Here is a 15,000-nt window from a genome sequence, read left to right as displayed (position 1 = left end):
GGCGAGCAAGTGGGTCCATACCCAATATCAACTGTAGATGAGTTGCTGCACAACATGAATGGTACAAAAGTTTTTAGCAAGCTAGTGTAAATACATTTAGCTGGAACTTCAGCACTCAAGGGTCACGCCAGATCACCACTCTCGTAACACAAAAAGGCCATACACATACACAGTTTTTTTAATGTTTGGCGTAAGTTCAGCAAGTGACCTCCACCAACATGGGATATAATTGCTCAACATGAGATATTTACACGACTCTGCGCAAGACCATGGAACGCCTGAGGAAGCATGGCTTGCCTTAAAATGTTGACAAATGCCCGTTTAGTTTACAGTGCTTATGGGCATCATCCTGTCTGAGAAAGGAGTCGGCCCGAGAGAGGAAAGAGGTATTGCTCTGCATGAAAGAAGGGAGCCTGTAAGAGTCAGCAAAGTAAGAAGCTTTCGAGGACTGGGCTAATTACAGCAGCACATTCATTCCCCGTTTCGCTACCATCAAAGAGCCGTTCCAAACCCTGCACCCGCATCGAACGTTGCATGATCCACCTACAACCCTTCATGTGATGTGACTGAATGGCCCTCTTTCCTGTTTTGATAAATGACGACAAAGCAGCAAACCATCATCATGGAACAGAAGAGTATCGATTTGCAGCCATCAGGGCCACACGTACGGCCCTACAAGAGAAGTTGAGGACACATCTGCACTGGATGAGAGAGTTGAAAGCTCTGAGAAGCACTCAAAACTGGTCGATTAGAGGAATGCACTTACGCACCAGCTGAAGGTAAACTAGGTAAAGAAACCCAAAGATGTACCGTTGACTAATTCTGTTGTGCATAGCAATTGCCTCACATGCTGCGGGAAAGAATGCCACACAAAACAAAAGTCACGCAAAACTGGAAAACAGCCCCCTTTAGTCCTAATCCACGAACAAAAGTGCAAATTTTATCGTTTTCAGTGTTAGTGGGGGAGTGTATCACTATTGAAGAGAAGTTGAGGAAACATCTGGAGTGGATGAAGAGTTGAAAGCTCTGAGAAAGGCACTCAAAACTGGTCGATTAGAGGAATGCAAGGCTTACGCAGCAGCTGCAGGCAAACACCAGTGTGTAATTGGGCAACTAGTCCAAGCAGCAGTTTCACTAGCAACTGTGGCTTCCTTCCTACATTGACGTTGACATTTCACAACGGAGGGCTTTAAACTTTTGTGGACGAATTTGCCAGCTCCATGATTAATTTTATGTAAAGCAGAGATTTCGCGTGTTCCAGAGAAGTAAGTTCATGGTGGCCTTGTATGGATAAGGCAGCGGAACAATTCTGCAAATCCTGCTTTAAGTGTCAGCTGGTTGCTTGTCCCGGCCCGCCAGCCATTGAAGCCAAGAGCATTGCCAGAATTCCTGGCCATTGGCAAGACCTGGTTGTACATCTTTTGGGACCACTCCCAATTATCTTCTACACTAAATTATGGTCATTGTGACTGACTACAGCTGTCATAATATGAGTATCTGGTCATGGCATCAACCACCAGTGAGGAGCGGTTTATTTACAAATAATAGCAGCAGTTTCACTCGCAACCTTTGTGGCTTCCTTAATGGTGTTGACAAAAGAATCCGCCTTACATGAAGGGGTTCCTCTCCACGGGGGAGAAATTCACAAAGCAAACTCTCAACCCCACAATAAGGTTAACAAATGAAACAAACTCTGTGTGAAATTAAAAACCTTAATTTCAGAAACAGCCAGATAGTGCATGTACGATAAAACTTAATCAAGGAGGAGAGATAACAAATACTTGACCATGGAAATTATTCGTTCTTAAAAATAGGAATAATAAAATGAAAAATCTTTACACTAAAATCTTCGTTCTTTAAAAATATATGAAAAAAAAAAAAAGAAATCCCATGGAATATGAAACACAGGTTCGACGAGTTAAATCCAAAATCCCAAGGGTAAAGGTAAAGCTGACTGTGACACCATTAGGCTCGTAAATGGCTGCGAATCTTCAGGGGTAGAGCGCAACCGAGCAAGGGGGTTTCTAGTCCAGCGCTGGACCTCTACCCGACCCCTCGTGCCGAGTCAAGAAAGGAAAAAGAGAAGAACAACAAGCCGCAACAACTCTGGACAAAACCTAAGACTAAAAACCTGGACAGACAAACCAACACGACCAAAAGCTTCCAAGTCGATTAACCAAAAATGGAAAGTAACTCTTACCAAAAACACAACTCATCATGTGTATCATGGAAGTTCTGAAGCAAAATTATAGTTTAAAATAAAGAAAAAAAAAATATCTGGTTACTTACATGGAAGAAAAAAAGCTGGCAAAAATTTCCCTTCACTCCAAAATTTTGCTAAGTATCCTGTAAACGTCAGCCTTGCTTGCGACAAAAGAATTCAAATACGACCCAAACTGTACACATGGCCTGGGTACGAGATGTGAGAAGAGTAGATCTGGGAACCAGTATAACAAAACATGGATCGTGGAATGCCCAAAGCAATTTAAAATACTAGTACGAAATGAGGAAGCTAAAAAAGGGGCAATGACCCAGAAAAAAATGGAAGCATAAGTGAGATTGTGTAGCTTCTGATCCAGGGTGTATTGCGGCAGTAAAATCATTCGTTCTTTTGGATGGAGCCAGGAAAAAATCTCGTCAAGTATGTACAAATCATTCGTTCCTTGGATGAATCCTGGAAAAAAAAAAAATCCGATCAGGTGTACAGATTAATCGTTCTTTTGGATAGATCGTGGGGGAAAAAAAAAAAACCTATCAGGTGTCAAAACCACCTGTTCTCTGGGGATCCAGAAAAAAATCCCCTAAATTTTAAAGCTAAAAAACTGAAAAATGACATCGCTCTACGTAATCCCATAAAAAACATAAATAAATTCAGAACCTATGGAATCAAAGTAATAATAATGATAAATAAACCATCAAAGCTGCCTCTGAGTTAGTATTAAGTTAGTGAGTTAAAAAAATAAAATCCAAATTGTATCTGTGTGCATAGTAATAGTGAAGTGTGAACACCAAGGCCAACAAAGTGTTCTACTAGCACCAAGGATGTATCCCTGCTGGTAGATACATACAATATAGGTTTTTTGTTTAATATAATACATAAAGCAGCAGTTAACTAGTAACCTTTGTGGCTTTCTTAATTGGTGTTGATAGAAGAATCCTCCTTACAAGAAGGGGTTCTCTCTCTACTACTTAAAACATTCACTAATTAGCAGGTAGTTTTGGGGGAATATTGTGTGTGTGAATGGTGAGTTGAGGAAAAATCATAGACAAAAGTTAGGGTTAGTCTGTAAAATGAGGGGGAGAAATTACAAAGCAAACTCTCAACCACAAAAAAGGTTAACAAATGAAACAAACTCTGTGTGAAATTAAAAACTTTAATCTCAGAAACAGCCAGATAGTACATGTACGAAAAACTAAATCACGTAGGAGGGATTAATAAATATTTGACCATGAAAATTATTCGTTCTTAAAAATGGGAATAAATAAAGATGAAAATCTTTACACTAAAATCTTCGTTCTTAAAAAAATATATGGAAAAAACTAAAGAAATCCCATGGAATATGAAACACAGGTTCCACGAGGCAAATCCAAAAATCCCAAGGATAAAGACAAGCTGACTGCGAGACCATTAGGCTCGTAAATGGCTGCGAATCTTCAGGGGTAGAGTGCAAACCGAGCAAGGGGGTTTCTAGTTCAGCGCCGGACCTCTAACCAACCCCCTCGTGCCAAGTCAAGAAAGGAAAAAAAGAGAGAACAACAAGTCGCAACCCTGGAGAAAAATCATCACCAAAACCATGGACAAGTTTTGGTTTCTGAAATTAAGGTTTTTAATTTCACACAGAGTTTGTTTACTTAATTACTGGGGCTGAACCTGCTTTGTGAATTTCTCTCCCCTGGCTCATTTTACTAACTAACCCTAACTTTTGTCTATGATTTTTCCTTAAGTCACCATCCACACACACAATATTCCCCACAAACTACTTGCTAATTAGTGAATGTTCTGGTTAGTGGAGAGGAACCTCTTCTTGTAAGGCGGAATCTTTTGTCAACACCATTACGGAAGCCACAAAAGTTGCTAGTGGAAACTGCTGCTATTATTTGTAAATAAACCACTCCCAACTGGACACTCGGTGATCATGACATCAACCACCAGTGAGAAAAGTAATTGACAATGTAGAAGATAATTTTAGCCACCATGGTACTAATTAGCAAGTAGTTTGTGGGGAATATTGTGTGTGTGGATGGTGAGTTTAAGGAAAAATCATAAACAAAAGTAGGGTTAGTTTGTAAAATGAGCCAGAGGGGGAGAAAATTCACAAAGCAAACTCTCAGCCCCACAATAAGGTAAGTAATGAAGCAAACTCTGTGTGAAATTAAAAACCTTAATTTCAGAAACCAAAACTGGTCCATGGTTTTGGTGATGGTTTTTCTCCAGTAGGGTTGCGACTTGTTGTTCCTCTCTTTTTTCCTTTCTTGACTTGGCACGAGGGGTTGGTTAGAGAGGTCCGGCGCTGGACTAGAAACCCCCTTGCTCGGTTGCGCTCTACCCCTGAAGATTCGCAGCCATTTACGAACCTAATGGTGTCGCAGTCAGCTTGTCTTTATCCTTGGGATTTTTGGATTTGCCTCGTGGAACCTGTGTTTCATATTCCATGGGATTTCTTTAGTTTTTTCCGTATATTTTTTAAGAACGAAGATTTTGGTGTGAAGATGTTTCATCTTTATTATTCCCATTTTAAGACCGAATAATTTTCATGGTCAAATATTTATTAATCCCTCCTACGTGATTTAGTTTTGCGTACATGTACTATCTGGCTGTTTCTGAGATTAAAGTTTTTAATTTCACACAGAGTTTGTTTCATTTGTTAACCTTATTTTGGTTGAGAGTTTGCTTTGTAAATTTCTCCCCCTCATTTTACAGACTAACCCTAACTTTTGTCTATGATTTTTCCTCAACTCACCATTCACACACACAATATTCCCCTCAACTACCTGCTAATTAGTGAATGTTTTAGTTAGTGGAGAGAAACCCCTTCTTGTAAGGAGGATTCTTCTATCAACACCAATTAAGAAAGCCACAAAGGTTGCTAGGTTAACTGTTGCTTTATGTATTACGATTAAACAACCAACCTATATTGTATCTACCAGCAGGGATACATCCTTGGTGCTAGTAGAACACTTTGTTGGCCTTGGTGTTCACACTTCACATTACTATGCACACAGATACAATTTGGATTTTATTTTTTAACTCACTAACTTAATACTAACTCAGAGGCAGCTTTGATGGTTTATTATCATTATTATTACTTTGATTCCATAGGTTCTGAATTTATTTATGTTTTTTTATGGATTATTACGTAGAGCGATGTCATTTTTCAGTTTTTTAGCTTTAAAATTTAGGGGATTTTTTTCTGGATCCACCCAGAGAACAGGTGGTTTGACACCTGATAGGTTTTTTTTTTTTCCCCACGATTCTATCCAAAAGAACGATTAATTAATCTGTACACCTGATCGGATTTTTTTCCAGGATTCATCCAAGGAACGAATGATTTTGTACATGCTTGACGGCATTTTTCCTGGCTCCATCCAAAAGAACGAATGATTTTACTGCCGCAATACACCCTGGATCAGAAGCTACACAATCTCACTTATGCTTCCATTTTTTCTGGGTCATTGCCCCTTCTTTAGCTTCCTCGTTCGTACTAGTATTTTAAATTGCTTTGGGCATTCCACGATCCATGTTTTGTTATACTGGTTCCCAGATCTACTCCTTCTCACATCTCGTACCCAGGCCATGTGTACAGTTTTTGGGCGTATTTGAATTCTTTTGTCGCAAGCAAGGCTGACGTTTACAGGATACTTCGCAAAATTTTGGAGCAAGGGGAAATTTTTGCCAGCTTTTTCTTCCATGTAAGTAACCAGGTATCCTTTTTTTCTTTATTTTAAACTATAATTTTGCTTCAGAACTTCCATGATACACATGATGAGTTGTGTTTTTGGTAAGAGTTACTTTCCATTTTTGGTTAATCGACTTGGAAGCTTAGGTCGTGTTAGTCTGTCCATGGTTTTTAGTGCTGGTTTTTGTCCAGAGTTGCGGCTTGTTGTTCTTCTCTTTTTCCTTTCTTGACTCGGCACGAGGGGCTCGGGTAGAGGTCCAGCGCTGGACTAGAAACCCCCTTGCTCGGTTGCGCTCTACCCCTGAAGATTCGCAGCCATTTACGAGCCTAATGGTGTCGCAGTCAGCTTATCTTTACCTTTGGGATAGTTTGGATTTGCTCGTGGAACCTGTGTTTCATATTCCATGGGATTTCTTTAGTTTTTTTTTCATATATTTTTTAAGAACGAAGATTTTAGTGTAAAGATTTTTCACATTTGTTATTCCTATTTTTAAGAGCGAATAATTTCCATGATCAAGTATTTGTTTCATCTCTCCTCCCTTGATTAAGTTTATCGTACATGCACTGTCTGGCTGTTTCTGAAATTAAGGTTTTTAATTTCACACAGAGTTTGTTTCATTTGTTAACCTTATTGTGGGGTTGAGAGTTTGCTTTGTGAATTTCTTCCCCTCATCTTACAGAGTACCCTAACTTTTGTCGATGATTTTCCCTCAACTCACCATCCACACACACGATATTCCCCACAAACGTCCTGCTAATTAGTGAATGTGTTAGTTAGTGGAGAGGAACCCCTTCATATAAGGTGGATTCTTTTGTCAACACCGTAAGGAAGCCACAAAGGTTGCTAGTGAAACTGCTGCTGTTATTTGTAAATAAACCACTCCCAACTGGACACTTCATTTATGGCCATTGTTAACTAGTACAGCTGTTATTATGAGTACGTGATCATGGCATCAACCACCAGTGAGAAAGTGAAGATAATTTTAGCCACCATGGTCTTCCCTTAACATTGAAGTGACACAATGAAACCTCTATTCAGCTCAAATGAATGCCAGGAAATACTGTAAGCAGAATGGAATTGTGCCCCTTGCAACGGGGCTGTCATTAAGGGCCGGGGCAGGGGATTTCCCCCGGCTACTTTAAAATAGAAACAAAAAAGCTTCGAGAAAGTCTGCATTGAGAATAAAATATCTATGAAAGAAAATGAGTGAACTGAAATTCCTGGAACACGCGAAATCTCTGCTTTACAATAAAATTAATGTAAGCTGGAATTCGTCCACAAAAAGTTTAAAGACCTCCGTTGTGAAATGTCAACGTCAATGTAGGAAGGAAGCCACAAAGGTTGCTAGTGAAACTGCTGCTATTATTTGTAAGTAAACCGCTCCTCACTGGTGGTTGATGTCATGACCAGATACTCATAATGACAGCTGTAGAAGTCAACAAGTGACCATAATCGAGTGTCCAGTTTCGGAGTGGTCCTAAAAGATCTATTACCAGGTCTTAACAATGGCATTCTGGCAATGCTCTTGGCTTCAATGGCTTTTGGTGGATTTGGACACGCAACCAACTGAAAACTTATAGCAGGATTTGCAGAAATTTCTCCGCTGCCTTATCCATACAGGACAACCATATTTTGCTTCTCTGATTTTGATTTGTCCTGACAATTCCCAAGTGTCCCTCCCTCATGGATCAAGGCAATTGCTTGAGATCGTAGCTTGCTTGGTAGTACAGTGCGGGTACATCTTTGGACTACTTTCCCACCTAGTTTACCTTCAGCTGGTGCGTAAGCCTTGCATTCCTCTAATCGACCAGTTTTGAGTGCCTTTTTCAGAGCTTTCAACTCTTCATCCAGTGCAGATGTGTCCTCAACTTCTCTTGTAGTGATACACTCCCCCACTAACATCAGCGTAAACGAAAAATCACTTCCATTCGTGGATTACGGACCAATGATGGTTTGCTGCTTTGTCGTGATTTATCAAACAGGAAAGAAAAGAGGGCCATTCAGTCACATTGAAGGGTTTTAGGTGGATCATGCAACGTTCGATGCGGTGCAGGGTTTGGAATGATCTTTGATGGTAGCGAAACGGGGAATGAATGTGCTGTTGTAATTAGCCAGTCCTCGAAAGCTTCTTACTTTGCTGACTCTTACAGGCTGCCTTCTTTCATGCAGAGCAATACCTCTTTCCTCTCTCGGGCCGACTCCTTTCTTAGACAGGATGATGCCCATAAGCACTGTAAACTAAGCGGGCATTTGTCAACATTTTAAGGCAAGCCATGCTTCCTCAGGCGTTCCATGGTCTTGCGCAGAGTCGTGTAAATATCTCATGTTGAGCAATTGATATCCCATGTTGGTGGAGGTCACTTGCTGAACTTACGCCAAACACTTAAAAACTGTGTATGGTATGGCCTTTGTGTGTTACGAGAGTGGTGATCTGGCGTGACCCTTGAGTTGCTGAAGTTCCAGCTAAATGTATTTACACTAGCTTGCTAAAAAACTTTTGTACCATTCATGTTGTGCAGCAACTCATCTACAGTTGATATTGGTTTAAAAAGGTCGTTACGTTTGCCCGTCAATTTCAACCCCCTACACTTTGAACACCGTTCTAAACTGCCTCAATTGTGTATTGTTCGGTTTCTCATCTAGAGAACTTAGCCAAGAACACGGTCGAAGTCGCTTAAAACCAAATCGATTGAAGCGAATATTATGCTCATTTCCCTTGTGACTCTTACAGACTGAACTTTGTTTGTCCTGAGTCACTGGGGGATCTATAATTTCATGACGTCATTGTGCAAAGCGCTATTCCCTGGTGGTTGCTTACGAGAGCTTTGACTGTACTTAATTAAGCACTTAAGGGGTGACTTTGACCTTTGCACCATCAATACTCTCTCCACAGGCAAAGTATCTAAAACAGACCACAAAGTATTGTGTTGAGAGATGGAGACACAAAGGCGCAAAAGAAAAGGGGAATTACCAGGTTTTGTTTATTAGGCAAACCTCATGCATGCTGAAAAAAAAAGGGCACAGCAAAGCCATGGCAATATTGCAGAAACATTTTCTATATTGACTATAATGGGTTGCATTTTCAGCAGAGTTCCCGACAGAGTTACGAGAATGGGTCGCAAATTTGTCGGGATTTTGGGGTAAGAATTCTGGCAAGGATTTTGCGGTAAAAAAAAAAATTGTCACAGAAAGAACTGTAGCGCTGTTAATTCAATATTTACTAGTCACATTACATTCCGTTTTGAAAGTACAATTAAAAGGCTTAGCTTACCGTAAGGTTTCTGCATAAACAGAAAGTGACTAAGTTGAGGTCGCTAAATTACATTTATCCAAAGTGAATAAGATGGGGTCTATAATTGGCCATAAAATAGACTATAAAGGGCTAGGGGTTCCGAGCCAGTAGTATAGCAGCTCTCGTAACGTATAATTTGATTGGCACACACCCAGCGAAAATTGGCCCAAGTACCCCACCCCCCTCTCCCCCCTGGGTGTGGCACCCTGGCAAAATTTTGGAAACTCAATTAATTAAGAGAGTTCAATACAACATTTCCACGCAAAGAGCACACTGGGAAATTCACTCTCTAAGATGAACTGATGTCAAATTATCATAAAACGTTTGGATTGAACTTTTTACAAGATACAAAAATGTGAATCGTCCAATGAGCCGTTTAATCACCAGTGTGTCACTGGACGTTCTGCCACCTCACGACGAACAGCTTCTAACGTGTTGACGTCAGTCACGCCTGGTTCAAGCTGAACACCTTCTTCCTCTTGAATGCCTTCCAAATATTGCATCGTACATCATGAATCAATTTTAGGACCATCTCTTCATCACTTGCATCTTTGCTAATCCAGTCTTCCCTCAGGTCTTGCATTTTCTTGACAAATCCTAACGCGTAATCATCGGAATTGTCATCCTCGATCAACTCAGTGAAAAGTTCTTTAAGATCTCGTGGTACTTGCGATTCGAAGCAATCGATCGTAAAGGCAAAGTTTTTGCACTCTTCGTAATTTTGTTTGCCGTCCCAAACTGTATGTGCTTGACATAAGGCATCACGCTTCAGTTGCTGTCTGTTTTTATAGGTTGATGAGCACATCACCGCAATCAAAGTCACGCAAGCATTCCTCGATGATACCACGACGAGACCCTTCGCTGACGAAGGGTATATTATATTACCCAACTCAATAACAATTCGTTTAATTTCCAGTTTAATATGGTGAGGGGTGTTTCTCCCAAACAGCACATGGACCAGCAGTGATTCATTAGCACAAAGACAGGCTCCAGATCAAGACGAAGTTGATCTAGTTCGCTACTCGGAAAACTCTCTTCGTCATCAATCATGTATCTCAACACATCAAGGCCGTTGATGTGGGGTAAGATTCGAACTTTTGAGAAAGTGTCTGCGACCATTTGGAGACGTCGAAGGGTTTTACTCCTTTTCAGTCCCATATATTGTATCAGAATGTTAACTGCTTCAGAGAACTTTCGCCATTCACGCCACAGTTGATTATTTTGCTCTTCTTTACAACGCAGATCTTCGTCCCTTTTAGCCCTCTCAAATTGCAACTCTTCGTCTTGGTTTCCCTAAAACGCCTTTGAGCCTCTCTCCGCATCACATAAACGATCCCGAGTCCAAAAATATGGACTGTAGACTTGTTGACAATGTAAAATAGAAATGTGATGAATCCTTGTAGACTGTAGCGAAAGCTAAGCAAGATGGGATGCTGTTGCCATTCAATACCGTCGAGTTTTCCATCATCTTCCAAGAATTTAAACAGCAACCGAGGCGAGAACAGGAAAAGCATAAAAAGAAGAAAGAAAGTTGTGTTCAAGTAGAAAATAAATTCCGCTGATTCAGTGATTGGTCAATTTTAAAGTAAGTGTCAAAACCACATCTTCCCAAAGTTCAAGGTCATTACAGAAAGCAATATAATACTCCAATTGTTGCACTGTAATGGGTCACTTTGTGGACTTTGACTCCATGGAAAGTACAAGGTCTATCTGAATTTTATTTCTGTTTGTATTTCTTATTTCTGGTAGGAACTGCTCACTGACGGCGCACTCATACTACTCATACATACCCCGTCACAGGTCCAAAAATTTGGGTATAAAATGGAGCAAGACAAAAGAATCATTGCTATTCTGATTATCAATTTCTGATTAGTATTGTTATATTGTGTTTGTTCTTTTTTTTTTTTAATAATGGACATAATTATATTTCCGATCCGAGATATGAAAGACGAAACTAAATTTTTGTCAAGCATTTTGAGGATTCAGTCGGGATGCCAAAAGGAGTGCTAATTTAATTACTGTAAAACGAAAAACAAATGTTCCGTTGTGCCTTAATTAAGACATATCGATTATGAAAAGTGGCTGTGAGTTACGAAAGTTTTTGACCAGCCCGGCCATGTCTCCTGAAAAAAGTCTGTCGAGTTTACCTTTTACTGCGTTTTTCAACAATTCTACTGAAGTCATCCTCCAGCGCCAACCGGCCAAACTGCGTTTTGGCTTTCATCAATCAAACTTCCGGCGCCAACCACAGATGACGAAATCAATTGATGCGTGACTAACCCACCAATCAGCATCTTTGGTTCCCACGGTACATTCGTATAATAATAATAATAATAATAATATAATAATAATACGTTGCGTGATTGGACCTGTGCTCCTACCCATACCATCGCTGGGGTAATGGAATTGTACGAGCAGCTTACGCCCACTAAGGTGTACACAGTCCACAAAACGAGTGCAACACAGGGTGACATCACGTATAGACTGTGTGGGAAAGCTCCTGAAACTCTTGTGCATGTGCTAGGGTACTCTGCTCTGGCCCAGTCTAAATATCTAGAAAGACACAACGCAGCACTGAAAGTTCTCTTCTTCGAGATGACTAGGGTTGTGAGGCTAATTGATTCAGTCCCTCCCTGGTACTCGTGTGCAGTACCCAAACCAGTCTATGAGTCATCTGAGGCATTAGCGTTTTGGGATGTTCCAGTTTATGCGGAACACACCATTGTCAAGGCTAACAGAGTGGACGCTCGATTTGTGGACCACAAGAATAAGAAGGTGTGGGCTGTGGATGTCCTGTCCGTGGATGGAGCATCGAGAAAAGAAGTCCGAGGAGAACACGGTCAAGTAAGGGCCACTGCGATTTGAGCTAAAGAAAACAGTACCCTGGATATGAATGTAACATCATCATTGACTTGCTGGGGGGGGGGGGGGGGTGGTCAAGGGATGTAGACCTGACAATGAGGAAGCTCTTTGGCCATAGGGGCTTTGACGTTTTGAGAAGGTTGCAGAAGGCTACCATCTCGAGTTCTCTCAACATAGAGAGAACTTTCAAAGCTACCGCCAATTGACTTTCCCCGTGGGAATAGTATAGGAGCTCAATATAGTTTTAGTATTAGAGAGCTTTAGATTGTCCGTAAGATTTTTTATATTTTATCGCTAATTTACTTATCTTTTTATTTAATTATTTTTTAATTCAGTAGTTTTCTTTTTATAGTTCCCTCGGATCGCATAGGTTACACAGCGCCCTATGTGCAGGGGCACCCAACGACCAATTTGTTGTAAAATGTATTATTATACCCCAGTTAACGAAAATAAATGTTATTAAGGCATTTCCAGGTGTTTTGCAGTGTTGCTTTTTCCCAGCAAGACACACAAGAAATTTCCCAGCCAGCTAGATAAAAATTGGTTGGTTTCCCAGCCAGCTGATCAAATTTATTTCCCAGCCAGGAATTCCGCGCGCTTTCAAATCCCTCGATCCAAAACGACCGAACAAAAGCGACAAAACCGGGACAAAACAGGTTTTTTTCCGCAAGCGCAATCACTCTGACCAGCCGTCGTATGTTTGTGACTACTCTCTGGGAGAGGGAAGGGGTTTTTTTCTTTTTTTTTTTAGTCGTCCTCAGTCTTCAGAGTTTCTACAGCCAGCTCGGGTTGAAATGCTAGAAAAAGTCAGTAATTCCCAGGCAAAACCTCTATCAATAACAAAATTTTCCAGCCAGCTCATCGAAACACCTGTATTTTTGCCAGCCAGCAAGATTCCTCTGGGGAACAGATAATGTGAGGAACAGATTCGTTGGGTGCCCCTGTATGTGGTTCTATTTTAGAATCCATACGTTTACCAACTGCAATATAATAATGACTTTTAAAAACATTGGAGGCACTGTCCGGGAAAGTACCGGACTCAAGGAATACTGTTAACGTCGTTTCTCTCGAAGACCTCAGCGTCCGTGTAAGATTATGATTGTCTAGTTTAAAGGGGCAGTGTCACGCTATTTTAGGGAAACTTCAGAACACAAAAACACGTCTTTGCATCAATGAAGACCAAAAAATAATCCTGTACTTTTGTTGCCAATAACCATTGAAGTGCACTGAAGCTATTCTTTGTTGTCTGTAGCCAAGGATGGTGAGGATGGAAATGAATTGAAACTGGCCAGTTTTTCAAGTTTGGAGACGGTATATTCAGAAAGTTGTCAAAATTAAATACGATTATTAAATTCTCAACCTCGGTTAATGCATTTCTCGTGCTCTGATTGGTTTACTCAATCTCGGTTATTGGCTCATATACCTTAGTTTGACCTTATATGGCAAATGATTGCGCTAAGCGTTGCTAAGTTAAAATTATTTTCGCCGGAAAGCGAAATTTCTCTCTGAATAAAGGAAAAAAAACACGTTTTTTTTGTGGAAAGTTTGGATTAATTTCGACGTTTAGAAGTATGCGAAAAGGTAAGAAATGTTTTTGTGACAAGCCTGCGTCTGTCTGACCACGAGGTATTACACAACATCGCATTTTCTTTCTTTTTTCGCTCGTATTTCGTACTTCCAAACTTTTGGAGTTTAAGGAATTTAATAAAACAATTACCGGTATTCCATTCGCGCTTGCTGGATATGAGACTGGTTATAGTAAACTCCGCGCTACGCGTCTCGTTGGCTATTTACCATCTCATATCCAACGCGCGCTCATTCACTAATTGCACAATCCCATAATACACCTCTATTAGCCCCAAAACTTTTGCATAACCATTGTTTGCAATTTCTGCTGGGACATGAAAATGTCACAAGAGAAGTCGAAAACAATGCCTATGCAGATTTTTGGGGGGGGTATAAAAGAGGTGTATTATGAGATTTGTGAAAGTAGTGAATGGAATAATTGTTAAATAGCTCTTTGTGCATAGATATATTTCATATCTTGTCAGTGGGTTGTCAGGAATGTTGTAGTTGCGAGCTAAACCACTAAATTAGATTTTTACACAGTTTTCACCTAAAAACAGCAAATTTAGCATGATATTGCCCCTTTAAGCTTTAAAAACAGTGTTAAGTAATTGACTCTCTCTCTGCGTTCCGTTATTAGCATCCAGCCTAGTTTGATTAAATCCGGCATATGCTTATAGCTCCCAAGAACGAAACCTGCGGCGGCTTAACTGAACAAGTTGTAGGCGCTTTATTAGATATTCCGGAATGGGATGACTAACAATATCATTGTAATCAAGTGAAGCTATGATCCTCGCAGTTATGAACGCAATTTTTGCAATTGTGTAAAGAAGCCTGAAAACTTCAGGACTTCAACGGGGTTTGAACCCGTAACCTCGCGATACCGGTGTGACGCTCTAACCAACTGAGCTATGAAGCCACTAACGTTGGGAGCTGGTCATTTTTGGGTTATGGCCAGCTCCCAACGTCATTTGTGGGTTATGATCAGCTCCCAACCTCAGTGGCTTCATAGCCCAGTTGGTTAGAGCGTCGCACCGGTATCGCGAGGTCACGGGTTCAAACCCCGTTGAAGTCCTGAATTTTTCAGGCTTCTTTACGCAATTGCAAAAATTGCGTTCATAACTGCGAGGATCATATCTTCACTTGATTTCATATCCGCAGTTCATATATGATCCATTTTATATATCATTTCATCGTTAATATCATTGTAGTCAAATTAGATAAAATCAGGCATTCCGCCAGTTGCTTTCGGACATGGAAGAGATTTAAGTGCTTTAATTTTCTAATGAAATCTAATATAGCGTAGCAGCTAGAGATCTTCGAATTAATCTCCTCCTTCCAGTTAAGATGTTTATTGACTTGGGGTCCCCAGCAGGCGAAAA

This window comes from Montipora capricornis, chromosome 2, assembly GCF_036669925.1.
Source record: "Montipora capricornis isolate CH-2021 chromosome 2, ASM3666992v2, whole genome shotgun sequence".
NCBI lineage: Eukaryota > Metazoa > Cnidaria > Anthozoa > Scleractinia > Acroporidae > Montipora > Montipora capricornis.
This window is presented reverse-complemented; position numbering follows the sequence as displayed.